We start from the raw sequence: 21919 nt of genomic DNA, 5'->3' as shown, positions 1-21919 counted from the left end.
TAAACATTTATTTAAAAAATCAGAAAGGTTTGGTTTAACCAGGTCACCTAGCCAGGCATGGGAGTTAGGTCTGTGGCTCTTTCCACTTACCTGTCAGTCTCCTGGGAGTGGCTTCCGTGGTTCAGTACCCATCCCCAACCCTTCATTTTGGCAGATATTTATTGAAGAATTGTTCTGACGTCGTGCCAACACCACAGATGAGAATGAGGTAAGAATGAGACCGCCTACTTCCAGATTTCTTGTACATGAGAAGGTTAAAAATTTTGCACAGAACGTCTAGGAGAGAGAGCTGAGCAAAGGGAGAAGAGACTCATGAGACAGATGTCTGAAAAGTGGCTCTCATTACTAATGAAGGGCTTTCATGCATTGAGAGAGGTCATTTCTGAGCTTCGTCTCTCAGAAGTCATTTAGTTAACAGGCCACAGAGGTTTAATAAGAGATCCAAAAATAACTGGGTGAGGGGCGCCTGGGTGGCTCAGTTGGTTAAGCGGCTGTCTTCGGCTCAGGTCGTGATCTTGGAGTCCTGGGATCGAGTCCCACATCAGGCTCCCTGCTCAGCAGGGAGTCTGCTTCTCCCTCTGACCCTCCTCCCTCTCATGCTCTCTGTCTCTCATTCTCTCTCTCGCAAAAAAACAACAAAAAAAACAAAAAACAAAAAAACAAAACAAAAATAACTGGGTGAGAGCTGAAGGAGATAACTTAGTGCTCATTGTCAAAGTGCCAAGTATTCACTAAGTATATAATAAATGCTCATTTAAGTGATATGTGACGATGTGATCTGTCATACACTGTACCCTTTATTTTATTCACATATCATGAATGTGAAACTACCTAAAATCTAAGCACTTCTAAAAAGAGCAGTGAGGTCTCAAGTCAATTCAGTCTCCACATGAGAACTGTAGAATATTTTTTCCTCTCGGGTAGGTCATCACTACTCGTTCCAGCATAGGTATGTACATCTGTTCCTGCCTTCAGGGCTGTCCCAAGTCATGCAAGCAGGAAGCATGTTTCTTTTGTGAGAGGAATAGAAGCCGGCATGATATTTCATCATGGGGACGCATAGAGATTTATTCATGTTAATGAAATGACATCTCTCGGGGCGCCTGGGTGGCTCAGTCGTTAGGCGTCTGCCTTCGGCTCAGGTCGTGGTCCCAGGGTCCTGGGATCGAGCCCCGCATCGGGCTCCCTGCTCTGCGGGAAGCCTGCTTCTCCCTCTCCCACTCCCCCTGCTTGTGTTCCCTCTCTTGCTGTGTCTCTCAGTCAAATAAAATTAAAAAAAATGAAATGACATCTCTCAGTGCACGAAAGCCCTTCATTAGAAAGCTATTACTTTGGGTCTCGAACGTTCTTTGGTCTTCCAGAATCCTATTTTAAGCAATTACTGTTCTGAATGATGTAACACTGGAGGTGTGAGAAAATGGGCACATTGGTTGAAAACAAGTCCTGAGGAGCCCAGGAAAGCAATGTGGAATGACCCTGGGGAGGAAAAAGGAAAGCCAAAGGAAAATGAAAGCCAGCTAGATTCCACTCTGGCTTCCTAGCGTTTCCACCTCATAGTTTTATTGCCTTTCTTAGTGCTTCTAATTCTGTCAGCTTGCCTTTCTAGGCCGGGGGTTAGCAAACTACAGCTCACTGCCTGATTTTGTGCAGCCCACAAACTAAGAATGTTTTTTATTCTTTTTTTAAAGATTTTATTTATTTATTTGACAGAGAGCACAAGCAGGGGGAGTGGCAGCCAGAGGGAGAGGGAGAAGCAGCTTCCCGGAGGAGCAGGGACCCTGACTTGGGGCTTGATCCCAGGACCCTGGGATCACGACCCAAGCTGAAGGCTGTCTGTTAACCAACTGAGCCACCCAGGTGCCCCAAGAATGGTTTTTATACTACTGGATGGTTAAAAAATAAAAAGAAGAATATTTTGGTGCATGTGAAAATTATATGAAATCCAAATTTCACATCACTGGTGCACGGTCATTCCTTTACATGTGTCTGTTCCTGCCATAGTGAGTTGAAGAGTTGTGACAGACACCTTATGACTCACAAAACCTCAAATATTTACTGCCTGGTTTGCAGACACCTATTCTAAAAGGTCTATTCACAAGATAAGGCAGTAAAGCGAATAAATGCTTATGTAATTTTTCTTATGTCAGCATAGTTGGTACTAGATATTAAATTCCATTAGAATCTTACATCCATCTACCTGAGCATCTCTCCATCCACCAGGGCATCCGTCCATCCTCTATTTTACAGCCAATATTGATAGAAGAATTGTTCTGACATAGTGCCAACACCATGGATGAGAATGAGATAAGAATGAGATGTGTGTCCTGCTCTCAAGGAGTCTGTCATTAGGAATGTCTGGAAGTATAGGAAAGACTGCCTAGGCTGACAGCTGGATCTGGCACAGAGAACAGCTTGGGAAGCTGGTCCCATTTCCTGGACCAGTCCTAGACCTTCTCCTTCCAGATTTCTTCTACATGAGAGGTTAAAAAATGTTTTATTATTGTGATGTTGGCTCTTTATTTATTTTTTTTTAAAGATTTTATTTATTTATTTGAGACAGAGAGAATGAGAGAGAGAGAGCACATGAGAGGGGGGAGGGTCAGAGGCAGAAGCAGGCTCCCTGCCGAGCAGGGAGCCCGATGCGGGACTCGATCCAGGGACTCCAGGATCATGACCTGAGCCGAAGGCAGTCGCTTAACCAACTGAGCCACCCAGGCGCCCGTGATGTTGGCTCTTTAAAATTATATGTGATTGAACTTCATCCAATAGGAAGAGAAGTACACAATGATTTGAGGTTGTTTCATACTCCATTTGTTAAAATCATACGGGAAGTCTCTAATTTCCATGTTGGATGGTAGTTTCAAGGGTGTTTATTATTATTTTATATGATTATCGTTATGCATAGGTAATAATAACTATATTTTTCTAATACAAGAAGAACAGGGAGCCAGTTTTTCAGGTTAAAGCCCAAAGTTGAACAGCTATCAAGGGATTTCATGAAAGATAATAAATTGAGGGATTCTAGAGAGAGGTAGGAGGCGTGGTAACATAGGAAAGACTGGGAAAATTCTTGGAAAGACTAGATTCCAAGATTCTGGTTCTCATTTGGTAAGCCCCCCTCTTTGTTCCACATTAGCTACCTTCCCTCCCTTGTGGTAGGGAGGGTGTTTTCTCTTTTTTTCTTCTTTTTTTTATAAGACTGGACTTTGGGGTCACAGAGAGAGATTAATCATAATTCTCATTACGTGTCTATGTAAGGACTTCTATCTATTAATGATAATAATAATAATACAAGAAATGCCCTTGAAATCACCACCCAACATGGAGGGGGCCTGGGTGGCTCAGTTGGTTAAGTGGCCAACTCTTGATTTTGGCTCAGGTCATGATCTCAGGGTCAGGAGATCAAGCCCTGTTATCAGGCTCCGACCTGGGTGTGGAGCCTGCTTGAGATTCTCCCTCTCCCTTTGCCCCTCCCCACTCTCGCTCTCATAAATAAATAAATAAAATCTTAAAAAAAAAAAAAGAAATCACCACCCAACACAGAAACTAGCACCCTGACAACAGCTTCCATCTGTGTATATGATCTTTACTTGTCCATCCTCTTGCTTGTGTTTAAAAAAAATTGTTCAGTGGCACTTAATGAAGACGGTAAGGCATCAAGAGGGGCCATGATGGTAGGTGTACGGACCCTGAAATGGGGTCTTGCAGAAGGGAATTAAACTCAACTCCAAAGATAGCGTGAGCAAGTGGGACTATATAGCCAAGGAACAGGATAGGGATTGGTGTATAGCAAATTACTAAGGGGAAGGAAGCATCAGGTGTAAAGGGTGATTTTGGTTCAAGGTACTTCACAGGATTCTTGCTGAAGATAAGCCGCAGTGATCAGATATCCAGGGCAGGGTTTCCTGCTAAACTGATGTAGCAGGGTTCTGGTTAACACTGGAATTTACAAGGAAGTGTACAGAAGGGCCTAAGAGGAGATTCAGGAGCCTGACTAAAGTTTGGTCAAGCAAAGAATCTTTGTGAGTTGTGAGGAAAAACTTTTATTTTTTTTTTAAGGTTTATTTATTTGAGAGAGAGAGTAGAGCAAGTGAGAGAGAACATGAGTAGGGAGGAGCGGGAGAGAGAGAAGCAGGCTCCCCACTGAGCAGGGAGCCAGATATTCATGGGGCTTGATCCCAGGACCTTGGGATCATGATGAACCAAAGGCAGATGCTTAACTGACGGAGCCACACAGGCACCCCCATGAGGAGGAAAAACTTTATTGAAACTGTTACTTTACCAAAACACCATAAACATTTCATTAAAGATATGCTGCAGACTGTCCCAAAAAGTGCCTACAACTTATCTGAACACTCTTGGTTTCCTTCTTCATCCACCGTGAATAGGATCTCCAATTGCTCACCACCCTCAACATTGGAAATTGTGTCGTGGTAACCTCTAACCATCACCTAATCCTGCGATTCTAACCATTTCACAAAAGAGAAAAAAAACCCAAAGCAGAGACCTTCCGGGGTTAAGTCCCAAAGTAGATATTCTAATCTATTTTTATTGCAGTAAAACTTTGATTAGCCGGAACTAACATTGTGCATCTATAAATAGACTCCTCACTCTGCTCACCTGACTTTGACAGCAGAGCATAGATAAAGACATCATCTCTCACCTGTTAATAGTCTCCTATTCAATCTTAGCCTCTGTAGTCTTTGGCTTCTAAACAAACCTCCAGGGGGCTAACCCAGTGAATTTCTAAAAATATAAACCAGATCAGGTTTCTCTCCGGTTTAAAACACTCCACCAGACCAAAAGTTCAAGCTCATTTGCGTGACAGTTAAAGCCATGCATAACGTGGCCTCGGCCAATAGCCCTTGCCCTAGGGGGGATTACCTTTCTGGAAAATGAGCTCCTTGTGGGCATGTAGCAGTCTTGTCATAGACCAGTTGGTTATAATGGGTGTTTTTGGAATGAATGAACGAACGAATGAATGAGTAAGGAGATTAAGGAACCAGTTGTAAGTAGGTCTGGACACTACCTGTGTTATTATCCTTTCAGGTAGCCTCGATCGGGTGGAAGCTATAGTTGATCCTTGATATCTACAAGCAAGAGTTGCTTAATGAAATATAATATGGTATTTTTACTGTGAGTCTTTTTTCAAATTGTGCTCATTTTTACTGTCTGATGTCCAATTTATTTTATTTGAGACCCAGAGTTCATGAGCAATAACTTATCCAAATTTCTAGAGGGATGCCAAACTAACTTTTTATTTGATTGGCATACATTTTTATAAAATTTCCTATTTAAATATAATGTACATATCATCAGCTTTTTTTAAACATGAGATTTTGTTTTCTTCTATTGTTGCTATAAGTATTTAGTTATGATAATGAGTTTATGTTTTTTAATGTCAGAGGAATTGTTTTTCTGCTTTTTGAGAAATACCTACATGGTATTACATGGATTGAAAATTAAGTGAATATATTAATGTGGAGATTCTTTTTTTTTTTTTTTAAGATTTTATTTATTTTTTAGAGAGCGAGCGAGAGAGAAACAGCATCAGAGGGAAGAGGGTCAGAGGGAGAAGCAGGCTCCCCGCTGAGCCGGGAGCCCGATGCGGGACTTGATCCCAGGACCCTGGGATCATGACCTGAGCAGAAGGCAGATGCTTAACCATCTGAGCCACCCAGGCGTCCCTAATGTGGAGATTCTTACAATCTACTTTTTTAACTCTGTAAGTTTATTTTATTTTATTTTAAAGATTTATTTATTTATTTATTTGTCAGAGAGTGAGAGCGAGCACAAGCAGGGGGAGCAGCAGAGGGAGAAGCAGGCTCCCTGCTGAGCAAGGACCCCAGGCTCATGACCTGAGCCAAAGGCAGACGCTTAAATGACTGAGCCACCCAGGCGTCCCAACTCTGTAAGTTTAATCTATAAATCTGTTTTTCTGTTTATAAATCTGATAATTTTATATGTAAATAAGTAATTTTCCTTTTTTAATTAATTGATTTGAAATTACATTTGTATATTTAAATGTATTTGATTTTCTTACATGTTTTAGTTATCTCAGCATAAACTCAACACTTTTTTTAAGCAAAAGCTTACTAAGTATTTAAACAACTTTTGAACATCTAATACATTTCTGTATAGAATACCTCTAAAATCTTGTAACATTCAAAGCAATTTCTACAATCAAATTCTCCTATGTCTTTCAACCTAAAATTATAAGACTGACTGCCAGATTCTCTTAAACATTGTAAACAAACACAGCTTTTCCTGAATTAAATGAAAGTATTAATACTATGTGCTTTAAAAAAAATTTTTTTTTACTTATTTATTTGAGAGAGAGAGAGCACAGAGGGAGAGGGAGAGGGAGAAGCAGACTCCCCGCTGAGCAGAGAGCGCAGAGAGCCGGATGCAGGGTCCATCCCAGGATCCTGCGATCAGGACCTGATGGCAGACGCTTAACCAACTGAGCCACCCCAGGCGCCCCAATACTATGTGCTTAATTCAATTCATTTGCTCTATACTTAATTATAAATCTTCCCAGGATTGAAAAGCCACACACCTAACTAAGGAGAGTTGTTGTTTTAGCTTCTCACGGAAGCTGAAGATACTGGGTCAAAACCCCAGGAATAGGAATCAGATGCATATATGCCAAGCAGTCTGTTACAGTCAGGATGCCACTCTGTATACTGGGGATTTGCTCACCCATGCCTTTTAGGAACAGTTTTGTTTGCCGTGTTTGCATTAGTAACTAACTTCCATCACCTGATTGTATTAAGACTCTTTGAGGCAGTCCTAGCAATTTACATTCCTCTCATTAAAAAAAATTTTTTTATTGTTATGTTAATCACCATACATTACATCATTAGTTTTTGAACCTCTCATTTTTTTTTTTTTTTAAGAGAGAGAGCTGGGTGGGGATGGGGGGAGGAGCAGAGGGAGAAGGAGAAAGAGAATCCTAAGCAGGCTCCATGCCCAGCGCGGAGCCCAATGTGGGGCTGGATCTCACCACCCTGAGATCATGATCTGAGCCAAAATCAAGAGTCGTATGCTTAAACAAGTGTGCCACCCAGGCGCCCCATCCTCTTGTATTTTTGTCAAGCTCTTGGCTGCAACTCCACAGTGATTTCTTTCTTTTTTTTTTCCCAGAGGGAGAGAGAGGGAAGGGGAAGGGGAGGGGCAGAGGGAGAGAAAGAATCTCAAGCAGGCTCCACACCCGGCACGGAGCTCAAAGTGGAGCTTAACCTCACAACCCTGAGATCATGACCTGAGCTGAAACCAGGAGTCAGATGTTTAACCAACTGAGCCACCCAGGCACTCCGACCCCACAGTGATTCTAAAAATAGGTTATACCTAATTGATATAGTTTCTATTTTAAAGTTTACTTATTTTATAAATAGTTTATGCTCATGTGAAAAATGTACAAATACAGTCAAATAAAAAGAAAATCAAAATTTCCTGAAAGTAAAAATCAAAATCTAATCCAAATTCATATCTTTATGTGTTCCCATCTCTCTTATTCTGTGGGGTGTGTGTGTGTGTAACAGGACACTTTTGGCTGTTTCCCACCATTGTGTATTTGCATTCATTGCAATGCTGAGGCTTTTATTTTGGAACTAGAGAACATTTGGGTCGGAGGCAGGGTGAACAAAGAGAAAGAAAAACTAAAGGGAACAGGATGGCGTGTGTCTCATCCTACCCGCTGAACGGGGAAGAGACTCTGATTAGAGTCAGAAATAGAACAGACCATTTGTAGTGAAGTCAGGTCTCCACCATTTCCCTCATCACTTTTCACATTTAATGGGGGCATATAAACAACTCCAGTTGGGAAATCAGTCCCCAAAACGACCAGGGGATACTTCCACCAGGACTGTTTCTGCTTTGGGGAGGGGTGAGAGATACCATATTTGGACATACATATAAAGTGATGATATTTTAAATTCATTCAATCCTCCGACCGATTCTTTGAGTGCTATATTCGTTTCCTACCGCTGTCGCAAAACAGCACAAATGTATTCTCTTATAATTCTGAAGGTCAGAAGTCTGTTTTATGGACTAAAATCAAGAGGTCAGCAGGGCTGGTTCTTTCTGGAGGCTTTAAGGAAGAATCTGCTTCCTGATCTATTCCAGGTTCTAGCGGCTGACCACATTCTTGGTTCATGGCCCTGTATCTCATCACCTTTTTTTCCCCTTCTTCTATCAGCCCATCATTTTCTTCCTCCTTTAACTTTCCTGCCTCCCTCTTATTAAGGATCCTTGTGATCACTTTCAGGGCTCACCTGGGTAATCCAGGATAATCTCCCTGTTCTGGTCCATTGGGGCTGCTATAACAGAATGCCACAGACTGGTGGCTTATAAACAACAAACGTTTCTTTCTGACGGTGCTGGAGGCTGGAAAGGCCAGCACCATGGTGCTGGCAAGTTTGGTGTGTGGTGAGGACCAGCTTCCTCGTTGATGGCTGTTTTCTCATTGAAACCTCAATGCTAGAGGGACAGGCCAGCTCCCCGGGGTCTCTTTGATAAGCGCACTAATCCCAATCACAAGGGTTCTGGCCTCATGACCTAACCACCTCCCAAAGGCCCCACCTCCTACTGCCATCACCTTGGGGGTTAGGATTTCAACATATGAATTTTGGGGGCACACAAACATTCAGACCTCCCCATCTCAAGATCCTTAAGTTAATTACATCTTTGCAATATAAAATAACATATTTACAGGTTCCAGAGTTAGGATGTAGACATCAAAAACCATGATTCAGCCTACTACAAGTGTCTACTATTTGCCAGGCACTACTGCTTAAGTTCCAGAGAGATAGTAGTGATTAAAAAAAAAAGCTCTGAGCCTGAACAGAGTTGGAGCTTAATGAATAGGTGGGAAAAGTGATCAGACCATGCAAATCTTATAAACCATAGCCACATGATTACATTTTATTCCAAGTGCAATGGGAAGCCAGGAGGTGGCATTATTCAGTTTGTGTTTTTAAGAGATCACTCTAGGGGCGCCTGGGTGGCTGTCAGTTAAGCATCCCACTCTTGATTTTGGCTCAGGTGATGATCTCAGGGTCGTGAGACAAGCTCCATTTTGGGCTCTGGGCTGAGCATGGAGCCTGCTTAAGATTCTCTCTCTCCCTCTCTGTCTGCCCACCCCCCCCACCTGTGTGTGCACACTCTCTTTTTCTCTTTTTTTTTTTTAATTTTTCTTTTCTTTTTTTTTTTTTTTAAGATTTTATTTATTTATTTGACAGAGAGAGACACAGCGAGAGAGGGAACACAAGCAGGGGGAGTGGGAGAGGGAGAAGCAGGCTCCCTGTAGAACAGGGAGCCTGATGTGGGACTCGATCCCAGGACCCTGGGATCATGACCTGAGCTGAAGGCAGTCGCTTAACCAACTGAGCCACCCAGGTGCCCTCTCTCTTTCTCTTAAAAAAAATAAAGAAATAAAAATAAAAGTTCACTCTAATTGCTATAAAGTGAATGAAAGTTACTGGAAGGGTCCCCTTCACTATCTACCCTTTATGGCCAGCTGAGTGCTTAGGGCCCTCTAACATTTAGGGGTTGGGTGGTGGTGGAGGAAATAAGCAAGTGAGCCTGAAAAGAATGAGTCTGTGAAACAGGAAGAAAATCAGGACACTGTGATGGTATCATAGAAACCAAGCGCACGTTCTTCAAGAAGGCATTCATCAGTTGTGTCAAAGTGTTAGAAATGAGGACACAACATGGATGAGCAGCAAGACTGGAGTCTATTGAGATGCTGAGGTTTCTCAGTGGAGTGTTGGGGGCAGAAGCCAGACTGGATAAGGTTAAAGAGCAAATGGAATAAAGGCAAGGGAGGAGTGGGTGAGGAGGTAAGAACAACTGAATGTTGGAGAATGGAAAGCAGCTGGAGGGAGGAGAGAATGGAGATGGGCTGGCTGTAGGTTCTGCTCTGGTTCCAACCAAGACACTTTTCTAGTCCTACTGCTGGCTCCCTCCATCGAGAACAATCCTGGAGGAAGCAAGAAATGGAGAAATGCCTGTGGTGGGATGGGAGGCTGTTTTTACCTGGTGTGTGAACAGGATAGCGTGTGTCTCATCCTACCCGCTGAACGGGGAAGAAACTCTGATTAGAGTCAGAAATAGAACAGACCATTTGTAGTGAAGTCAGGTCTCCACCATTTCCCTCATCACTTTTCACTAATGGGGGCATATAAACAAGGGGGGGTGGAGTGAGGACTTTGAACTGGGCACAGGAGGTGGCCAGGCATTGTGGTGGGAGGGTGAAGTAGGAGAAGAGCTGTGGGAATCTGTCCTTGCTTCTCTCATCGCTTTGAGACAACCTGCCTTGTGCCTCCACCTGCGGTGACTGAGAGCGCAGGCCCAGATGTCTCTATCACACAGTAGGGCCGGAGTCTTATGTGTATAAGGAGTTGAGGGAATAGATGGGATTGACTCACTCTGGGCAATAACTTTCCCACCCTTCCCTTCCCGAACTCCAGGACTGGTGAGCAACATTTTTGGAAGTATCTCTCCCAAATGCTCTTCTCCCTGGGAAAAATTGGAGTCTTGACCTGAGAAATTATTTTGAAAAGTGAGTGTGATTAACTTAGATTTTTTTTTTTTTTGGTGTCTGGGCTCTCCACTTCAGGCCTCATTCATCATAACCAGGAGCTGACATGAGGGCTGGCCTTCCCCCTAGTATATTGCCTGATATGTGCACAGGGAAAAATAAGCCCATTGGCCAAAATAACACGACATATGAGAAGAAGAACTATTTCAAAATAAAGACAATATACTAGGTTATAAATTCCATCAAAAGGTAATAGAACAGGGCGCCTGGGTGGCTCAGTCGTTAAGCGTCTGCCTTCGGCTCAGATCATGATCCCAGGGTCCTGGGATCGAGTCCCACATCGGGCTTCCCGCTCTGCGGGAAGCCTGCTTCTCCCTCTCCCACTCCCCCTGCTTGTGTTCTGGTCTCGCTATGTCTCTCTCTGTTAAATAAATAAATAAAATCTTAAAAAAAAAAAAAGTAATAGAACAAATAGACAAGTAATTTTAAAGTAGCTAAAATAAACATACTAAAAGAGATAAGAGAAGATGTTAATAATATCAAACAAGAAAAAGAAAATGTAAAAAAAAAGAGAATTAGGGAGAAATATAGGTAAAAAAAGATAGGTGAAATAGCAGGATGGATAAAGCTGAGGAAGACCAGATTGAAGAGTTTTCCAGAAAGAAATAAGAAAGGACAATATAAAAGAGAAGCTGAAAGATAACAGAGGTTAGAAGTAAGAGTTCCAGAAAGACAGAGGGAAAAAAACAAGAGAGGAGAAAATATTGAGAAAATAAAAGGTAAATTTTTTTTACAGATAAACTTTTGAAATTAAAAAAAAAGATGAAAAAGCATATCAGAGAGAAGAGGTAAATAAAACCCCACAATATGATACATTTTTAGGGACATTTAAGAAGAATACGGAAGGCAAAGAGAAATTATAAAAGCTTATAAGGATGAACGGATCATATACAAAGGGACAAATATCAGATTGCCATTAGATTTCTCAACGGCAATCATGGAAGCAATCAACAATACAGTAGGATTTTCAAATGATTAAAGGAAGAAAAGTTAGAATCCCGAATTTTATATCCAACGACCTATTGTTCAGATACCTGAGCATGACAAAACTCTTCTCAAGTACAGGCGGTCCTCCCTTCGCACAAAAGTGAAGGGCCAGAATGTTTGTGCAAGTGGGAGCCACACAGAACCAAATTTAATAATCAGAAAATTTAGGGGCGCCTGGGTGGCTCAGTTGGTTAAGCGACTGCCTTCGGCTCAGGTCATGATCCTGGAGTCCTGGGATGGAGTCCCACATCGGGCTCCCTGCTCAGCGGGGAGTCTGCTTCTCCCTCTGACCCTCCTCCCTCTCATGCTCTCTGTCTCTCATTGTCTCTCTCGCAAATAAATAAAATCTTAAAAAAAAAAAATTAATAAAAAAAAAAAAAAAAGAAAATTTATGGTTGTTTCATGACCTTAAACATTTTTGCCAAGGGGCACCTGGGTGGCTCAGTCAGTTAAGCGTCTGCCTTTGGCTCAGGTCATGATCCCAGAGTCCTGGGATTGAGCCCTGCATTGGGCTCCCTGCTCAGTGGGGAACCTGCTTCTCCCTCTCCCTCTGCTTGCCACTCCCCCTGCTTGTGCTCTCTCTGTCAAATAAATAAATAAAATCTTTAAAAAAAATATGCCAAAACTTTAAAAACTATTGGAAATGTATGGGGAAATGAAAAACACAGTCAAACTAATATTTATTTAGTGCATTGTAATTTAAATCTTAGAAACATTGAGAATTAAATATTTTATTTCTTTGTAAAGAAAGTATCGAAAGTAGTTTGATTAGTGCTTACCTTTTTCTTTTCTTCATATAAGTTATAATATAAAGGAGTCCATCTATCTTCAACTCTCTATCGGCCACTTTGAGATTTTCTGTCATCCCTTGAATAAATTCTTGATGGTGTTGCCTTTGAGAAAGGTTTTCCTCATCAACAAATACTATGGGATGATCATCATAACCACCTGGGGGTCCTGATTTCCTGATTCTGACCTTAAACAAAACTTAAGTTTTCTTCATGTCCTCATAGCATGACCATACAGCTTCCTAGCAAGTCAGCCACAGAGTGAGTATATGCAATGAAATGGAATGTAAGTTTCCAGTAACCAATCATAACAGAAAACGATGTACTCCTTCATGCTTCATAAACTGAGCTGTTAACTACTGAGAGCTGAACTTCTCAACCACCTTCCCTAGGAAGTCTCCCTGTTCTGGAACAATCTGTTTCTTGCTCAATAAAAGAGTCCTATTAAGTAAAGTTCTCTGAATGTTCTTTTGGCAGAAGCAATGAGTGGGATGGGGGGAACACCATGTGCTTGAGCGTGAAGTTCTTGTTGAGGCCCTCGTTTTGTTTGGGGAGGTTTGCTGTCCAGCCCAATGACGGCCTTGAGCAATGTGTTTCTCAGGACTCACCTGTGACTCCTTGAAGCTGTTAAATTAATTAAACGAGGAGGCCGCTAGGAGGATGTGGCTCTCATGCTGTGGGTGGCCTACTTAAGCAAACCAAAATCTGAGCCTGTAAATGCCCCAAGCTGATGGAAATCAAAAAGCTAAGGGCAACTGATCACAAACAGCCAACTAGGCTTTAAGCCACAGCCAGTCAGTAATTTCCTTACTTTGCTTACGCCTTTTCTCTATAAAAATCTTTCTGTCAGCTCCTCTTGGGAGAGCACTCCTAACCGCTTGCAATTTGACATTGCCTGATTGGAATAGATTTTTGCTCAAATAAACTCCTACGGTTTTTTTTTTTTTTTTTTTAAGATTTATTTATTTATTTGAGAGAGAGAGAGAGAGCGGGGAGGGGGGTGGGCAGAGGGAAAGGGAGAGAGAGTCTTAGCCTCACTGAGCACAGAGCCCAAACAGGGGCTTGATCTCATGACCCTGAGAACATGACCTGAACCGAAACCAAGAGTCGGATGCTTAACACACTGCACCACCCAGGTACCCTACTCTTACAATTTTTAAGATGCCTCAGTTTCTTTTAACAAAGCCTAAGCCAGGCTCTATCCAGCTTTTTGCTGTGGGAGGAGAGGAGGTCTTTTAACAATGGCAACAACGCTCTCTCTTTCAATAGCTAGGTTTGTGCTTGCTCAATTTACGTATCAAAACCCTTTCATATTATTTGTATGTAAATAGTTGATAAATAAAATATTGATTTAGAAAATGGAATGAACAGTAAATGCCGTGGAAATAGAAAGCGGTGTAACTCCTCACCGGGTAGCACATTGGTTTTAAATGTTTCTCATTTCTTATAAAAATGGATGCTCTACACATATTCCTGTAATCTGCTTACTCCACTCAGCAACACATTGTAAGCTTACTTCATTTTAAGAAATACAGCTCTATATCACAATGTTAATGTCTGTAGAGAATTCTATATTATGGACATCCCATCATGTATTTAGATTGATTCTAAAATTTTGAAATTACAAATAATGCTGTGATAAACATTTTTATGTAGTCATATTTAAACAATTATTTGCTTTGGGTTTTTTTAGAATACATTATTAGAATTATGTGTTCTAATTGTTGGGTCGTTGGGTATGACTTATATTTTAAACTTCTAGTACAAGTTGACTGATTGGCAAGCATTTTAAAAAGTGGGACAGTCTTCACAAGAACAAAAAAAATATAAACCCAGATGTTCAGTACTTCAGATATTTTAGCATTTAGTAATAGCTGTAACCACACATCTCTGCTGTTATTCTACATGTTAAGGCTACTTTTCAAATAATGTGATCAAATTAGGCTTGGTGACCACTCAGGGGTAAATGTCCACACATATAATTATTAGCTTAATAAAAATAAACACAAGCCAAGAAGAGACCATACCATACAGGTCTTAGAGGGAATTAGTCTTCAAGGTCAACTGACATTTGAAATGTCAACGCAGTGTCAAAACGTTCTCCATGGCTTGGACATGTTCAAGGAACAATATATCACTATACTTTTGAAATGCCTATTACCCTGGCATCCAATTACTTTTAAAGCCTTATGCAATTATAGGCTGCAATAAATCCAGCTTCTATGTTGGTGCATAAATTGTAATTTGAGGTTTGGGTTCAATAATGAAAGCATAGTGACTTAATCTATTGTGAAGGGAAAATGCTACCAGGCAGGATGACGCTTTAGGAGAAAAGGTAGGGAAGGGATGTCGCCTTAACTCCCTCCCACCTGCTCCACATGAGATCATGTGTCCCCTGCTTTATGAATCTCTTCAACAGGAAATGATACCACCATCCTGCAGTAAAGATCAAGCTAGCTTCAAATTCTAAGAGCTACCTGTGAAAGTTAACACATCAACTTAAATTCACAGTAGTCAGTGTGTGTGTGTGTGTGTGCGCGTATGTGAGGTCAGTGTGTTTCCTGAGGTTCTGAGAGTGACAGAGGGGGAGTTGGCAGAGGGCCAGAAGTCTCAGGAGGTGATGTGGCTGATGTTGGTTGGGAAGACTTTACATGAGCTGAGGTGCTTGGGACAGTCTCTGTTGACTTCACAACTGTAGAAAACTGTAACTGTGCTAGTGATCAGTGTAGTCAGCCTTATTATTCCTCTGAGGTGGGAAGTGGTGCTCAAGGGTAAGATTTGAACCATACAGCTCTGCTGCAAGATCTCCTTTTTTTTTTTTTTTTTAAAGTAGGCTCCAAAGGGGCTCTTGAACTCACAACCCTGAGATCAAGAGTCCCATGCTTAACCGAATGAGCGACTCAGGCACCCCAAGACCTCCTTTTAACTGGATTGGCCACTATGCATTCAGGCACTAGAAATTCATAACTGAATGTATTGGAATGAATGTGAGTAACATCTTAATATGTGCAGTTTGTTAGAGTCAATGAAGGTTTAAATTGATACACTATGTCTGTTATACTGATATGAATTCTTCTTCACTGATCTCAGAATTATTTAAAAGCTAGAAATATATAATCATCATGAGCCACACAGGACAGCACATATACAATTAATAAATAGTATTTTTCAAACTTAAGTAATGTACAGGCCCCTCTCTAAAGGAAAACAAGTTTCTCATGGACCACCTAGTGCTTACCTAAATTATTTTTATTATAATGTTAGTTAAAACATGTATAAACATAATAGTCGTATAAATGCCTGCGCTTATATAGTTACACAAATCAAAACATATACAAATTAAATATAAAGAAAATCAAACAAGCTTCACATGAACAATATTTGACATGATGCTTGATGTTGTTTTGCTGAAATTAAGACCATACTTATACTATGAACTTGGCGTGATATAGATTCTTTGGAGTTCAGTGATCCAGCTCACCACTCTTGATGGCCTCTGGGGAAGATGCCTGATCTCTATTCACGTGGATTCTTCTGAGATTTCTGTGAACTCCAAGGGTGAGGGAGAGTGTGCCTGGGAACCTGACTCTCCAAATTTGTCCTCAGAGGGTTTGAACAGGATAAGCACAATTATCCTGGCCTGGGATAATGATTATTTTTGTGTGTGTGTAAGAAATTTTTTGTGAAGGTGTTATCAATAGAGATGTTAAAAGGATTTAAGTTCCCTGGTTAGCTTTCTATAAAAGACCAACCCTAAATGCCCTCATTGGCAACCCTGTTGGCGACCCCTCTCCCTCTTGAGAGCTTTTTCTGTATCTTCACTTAATAAGCTTCTATCGCTTTACTTAAAAAAAAAAAGAAATTTTTTTTGTGAGAAACGAATTTTGTGTGTGTGAGAACATTTAAGTTCTACTTAGCAAATTTTGATCATACAACATAGTTTAATTTTAAAAATGAAAATGAGATCGTACTATTCATAATGTCATGGTGTTCATGTTAGCACTGTAAAGTTAGACACATTTTCCATTGTGAAGCCGTTCCATAACTTAAGCCAGCTCTTCTTAACAGGTCCCATCAATATTAAAATAATATATCTAATCTTGTTTGTTTTGATTCTGGATTCACTAAGTAGCCTTCTGATTATTTATAAATGTAGTTTCATGCACAGACCAGCTACAAGGAATATAAATATCTGGTCTTGTTGAAATAATTAACAAATCAGCATTTTGGTTATAACATTGCATATAAGTTTGGATAATGAATGTTTTATTTATCCCTGATCACCCTGGGGAGTTCCTAAAATTGTAATCAGCTCTGTGTATTTGCCCCAGAGTGGGAAATAGGTGACTTCACCTATATAATACCACTTGGGGAGGAAACTTTATACTGATCAGCCAGTCTTCTCTAGGGATGCCTCCTCCTTCCATTGTATTTCAAGTTTTAACACTACCTTCATTGTCAGAGCTGATGGGTTTGAGCAACAGGAGCTGGGACATAATCTGGATAGTCTTAGTCAAAGGAATAGAAACTTGAATTGGACCTTAAAAGACAGATATGATTTAGATGGTTGACCCAGGTGGGTCAGTCAGCTGTTCACTTCTGAAAGACATGATTGCAAGATTCAACTCAGTAACAACTATCAGGAAGCTTTGAAAAAATAAAGGTTTATTTCTTCCTGGGTTACTCACAACATATTGGAAAGGCAGCAAAAAAACTATCATTATTTGCAGATGCTACAATTATTCTCTACCCTCAGCCCCTCCCCATACCCAAGAGACTCAACACAAAATTTTCTAATAAGAATAAGTCAAATGCAAAAAATATATATAGCTGTCCTATATAGCACTTATAAACAATTGGAAAAACATAATGTAAAAAGTCTCATTATTGAAAGCAACAAAACCTCGGGACTATCTGGATATAAACTTGATAAGTGACTTGAAAGACTTATAAGAAGAAAACCCATGAAATCTTACTAAAACATAAAGGAAGACTTGAGATAATAGAGAGGTATGATGTGTTTCTGGTTGGGAAGACTAAATATTAGAAAATTTCATTTCTCCCTAAATTATTCTATAAATAGGATGCACTATATCAACATCTCAATGGAATTTTGTTTGTAAAGTCTACAAATTGTTTTGATTCCCTGTTCCTTCCATAGGGCCCTTTCCCCAAATACCATCACATTGCAGGGGCGGTCATATGAGTTTGGGGGGAACACAATTCAGTCTATAACACTGGGTTGTTGAAAGAGTTGAGAAATAGGCTCTTCTTCCATTCTCCCCTCTGCAGGAATAAACACAGCCCATAGCTTTGGAGTAAAATACAATAATCTCCTTACAAATCGCCATCTGAGGTATCAAGAGAGTCCCTGTGTGCTGGGACTAAGACCACCTTTCAGCAAGACTCCATGTTCATTTGCAGGAGTCAGGTGGGAGCCCAGACCTCTGTGTCTCTTGGCAAGACACAGTGACATTTGGCCTCTCATAGTTTTGGGACCTCCAGCACTGGTTATCACTATCCTTTGGTCATCCAGTGGATGCTGTGGTGTGCTGTGAACAAATGGAAATCAAAATCATAAAAATACTAATAACCTATTCTATGACTGTACCATAGACACAGCGTAGCTTTTTAGGAGAGCATTAAATGAAGGGTGGCTTCTTTGACAGTTTGTGACTATATCAGCTCTCATGCTTCCTGGCTCCCTGGACTAAAGCCACCAGCACAATCTGCAGAAATCATATGAAGAGGGCATAACATAGTGGACCCAGTGATCTGGGGAGAAGGAGGCAGGGATATGAGGAAGAAGAAAGATGTGTGGTGATGGTGAATGTCTATGAGTGAGGAGAAGCTGAGAACAAGAGGAGGGAGCTGGTTTCTGCAGAACACTCTCAATCAGGCAGAGCTGGACACCATCACTTAGAGCAGTGTTCCTCAAACATGTCCAAAAGGAGAGGGCATAATTAACAAAAGTAAGAACTTGCATTTCCAGAGAGTTTTCCTCTGGAGATTCTGATTCACTAAGCCATGGAATCTGTATGTTCATATTTAACAAGTGATGTCAGACTAAATAAAATACAACTTGACTAAAAGTAAGGATAAATAAAGGAATTATGGTTAGCACACAAATAATCCAATCTAGAGTTCTAGGAATATTTGAATGCATGGAGATAGAACAATAATCTTACAGCAGAACATTTGAAAGGAGCACAGACAAAATGGTAAGCAAAAATCCAAAGCATCTTAACTTTGTCCTTTAGGAGAGCATTAAGCCCACCCTAAATAGTTGGCCAGATTTTTAAGAGTTAAATTGAAGACAGGACCAAAGAATAATGAAGTGCAGTACTGGGCAACCAAAGCTTTAGGAGAGGAACTGGGATGAGAGCATGTCGCCTGCTGCCACCTCGTGGCAGAATTGTGTAGTTAATAAAGACAGGTCGCAAGCCGGAAGAGCAAATGCTGGTCTACTATTTATGAGGGCCAAACTTCCTTTTCTAGGGCTATCCTTTTTTCTCTGGATTACGATGTTGAACAGGAGGTGGCTGGTCAGAAATAGGGATTGTGTTCAATGAGAGAGGTCTCTGTCATCCTTCCCTTCATCTATTCCATTTCCCCAATATTTAGGGTGAGGCTACCTCTTTGAATCAGACAGGCTATGTCAGACGTAATGTGAAAAGTCTCATTCTTAAGGTGTCAGATGGCTGACTGGGGCTTTCAGAAAAGATAGATCTCACCAGTAGCTGGAGAATATGGTTTTCTACATGATGAGAACTGAAAGGTTCTTTGAAGAGTGGTGGTCTTTTCTCAATTTTTGTCTGAGTGTGGGTTGAAGTTAGGGGTGTAGTTAGCACTCTGAAGTGTGGGTTGAAGTTAGGGGTGTTCTCATCATTTCCCTGACATTCTCTTAGTTCTGCCCACCTCTGTGTTGGCTTCATTATCAAGCTGGTTGGCAAGAAGTTTCCAGCAGTTTCAGTCCTCACACAAAAAACTTAGAAGATAAGTAAACTGCTCCTATTGTAATATTCCAAGCAATTAACGCTGATCAAATGGTCCATTGTTAAGACCAGAACTTTGCTTGGGGAATGAGATTTACTATTTATATTAAGACAGTCTTTAGAGATGAAAGTGAAGTAAGCTTCCCCTACGACATAGAGAATAAAGGGGGCTAAATGGGTACTTGAATAAAATCCTGGTTGTGTTCTGTTAAGAAAGTGAGGGGAGGGGGGATGGATGCTGGGTAGGCAACCAACAATGTTCATTTAGTATCAGTGATTGATTTGTCACAGTACGACACACAGGTGATGATACTCAAACTGAACTAGTGTGAGGGAACTGATATTAGTGGGGATTATAGTAAACAGAAATAGAAGAGAAAGCACTACTCAGTTCTAGGCAATGTGACCATGCAAGAATACAAGAATATATGAACATGTTAGAGCTTCAACATTTTCAAGAGGAATTGATAATCTGAATTTTTATGTCAAATATTCTATTCTATTTTATTTTATTTTTGTTTTGTTTTAAAGATTTTATTTATTTGTCAGAGAGAGAGCACAAGCAGGGGGAGTAGCTGGCAGAGGGAGAAGCAGGCTCCCCACTGAGCAGGGAGCCCAATGTGGGACTTGATCCCAGGATCCTGGGATCATAACCTGAGCTGAAGGCAGATGCTTAATGGACTGAGCCACCCAGGCATCCCTCAAATATCCTATTTTAAATGTTGGAAACTAAATTGGTTTTTGTTTTTAACCACAAAAGGCAGCCAATACTGTCCAAAATAAACAAAGCTTATCTGTTGATGAAATACAGCCTGTGAAACTCTAGTTTATAAACTTTAGGCTAGAAGAACAATTGCTTGTCATTCGGTGGTCCTGTGGATGCAAGGCTTATCAAGAGCGGAGCAGCCAAAGGAGGGAGGTCAGAGAGTTAGTGTCATTATCTCATGCAATACGTTTCAGCAGGTGGGTCTGATGCCAGCAGGCCAGGTCCAGGGACCCAGAGGCGTCCTGCAGGATAAGCCAAGAGGATCCTTGGCTTCGTGAAAGATGGAAATAAAACTTGAGCCAGCAGCAAGTGAGAGCAGAGTTTATTGAGGAGAGAGAGCAGATACAGATGGAGCATCCAGGAAACTCAGAAAGGAAAGGAGCATGAGTCTTGTCTTTGTTTGGGGTCTGGGGTTTTGTTGAGGATGGTGGTCTGGTGTATGTGTCCTCTCAGGCATCCAGGTACTGGTTAGAACAAAGACAAGGGCCCAGGTGTTATTCCTTGGAGCTAGGGGTCTTGGCATTGAGATGTCTAGCTCTGGTGGTCTGGAGCACTCTAATGATAGCTTCCTCCAGTCATTCTCACCTGGTCCTTCCTTAGATGTCATCTATACTAGAGAAATCATTAACTCCTTGTCCCTTACAAAAGGACATATGCTATTTGCATTACAAGGCTTGTGTAAAGTGGGGTGGGGTGCAGATCCTAGCAAGAATAGAGGCAGGAAAAGGAACAAAACGCAGATTTTTATGGATTCCTTTGGTTTCCCTATATCTTAGGTCTCCAAACCTCAGTTCTCAGGCTTCTGCTTCACCTAACAAAATCTGAATTCCATTGGAGCCAGTTACTCCTTTCCTGACTAGGCAAACGACTTTGATACCCCGAACCACAAACACTTGTTTACCTTCTTACTTCACGCACAGGTAAGACCCTGTGGGTACAGGAACCAAAGTCTTCATACTACCAGAAATCCAGCGTGGCCTAGGTTTGATCCTTTTTTCAAAGCTGCCTAAATTCCATTGGTTCTTTTCCTTCCCTTTTGTTAAGATACAGCTATCATTCTTGCACCTCTGAGCCCCTATATGATGTCAGTAGGTAGTTTTTCATAGTTCTGTGAGGCATAGTTTTTCATTGATAAGTTAGATTGATTACCTTCCTTTCATTAGGCATTTAGCTTAATTGAATGGGAAATAGTTTGTTACTGACTAAAAATCAATGCCTAATTAGCTTAAAATAGACTAATGTTGAGATCAGAAACTACTTATTGATTTATGTTTCTTATCTTTTCCCTGGTCAATTTCTTGTTCCAAAGAAGCAGAAAAGCAGTAACTGTCAACCCTGTTTGCACCTTAGCATCTTGGGGGTGGAAGAGCGATAGAGGACCGATGCCCATGCCAGGCCCTACCCTAGAAGGACCCAACTCCCCAAAGAATTCTAATGTGTTGGCACGACTGTATATAGTTTCCCGTAAGAAAAACCTACAAGCCTCCGGAACCCATCAAATCGTTTGGATTTTCTCCAGAACCCTTCATTTCAGCACGAATGGGCCGCGAGTAACCACTTCCTGAGATGGCTGAGGCTAGTTCTTTCCACCCGGAGGTTGACCGGACCATCGGCCAAGCGGCAGTCTGAACGAGTCTCCACAGCACTAGTAAGAGGCACTTTATTTCAGTAGAAAAACTAGGTCGCAGTAACATAGGCCAACAAGCCAAAAAGTCACGGCGCTCTCGCCAACGACTGCGGGGACAGGGTGCACGCCGAGGTCAGCTGCCTCGCGTTGCTA

Source organism: Mirounga leonina, unplaced genomic scaffold, assembly GCF_011800145.1.
Source record: "Mirounga leonina isolate KUSES-001 unplaced genomic scaffold, KU_Mleo_1.0 Mir_170, whole genome shotgun sequence".
NCBI lineage: Eukaryota > Metazoa > Chordata > Mammalia > Carnivora > Phocidae > Mirounga > Mirounga leonina.
This window is presented reverse-complemented; position numbering follows the sequence as displayed.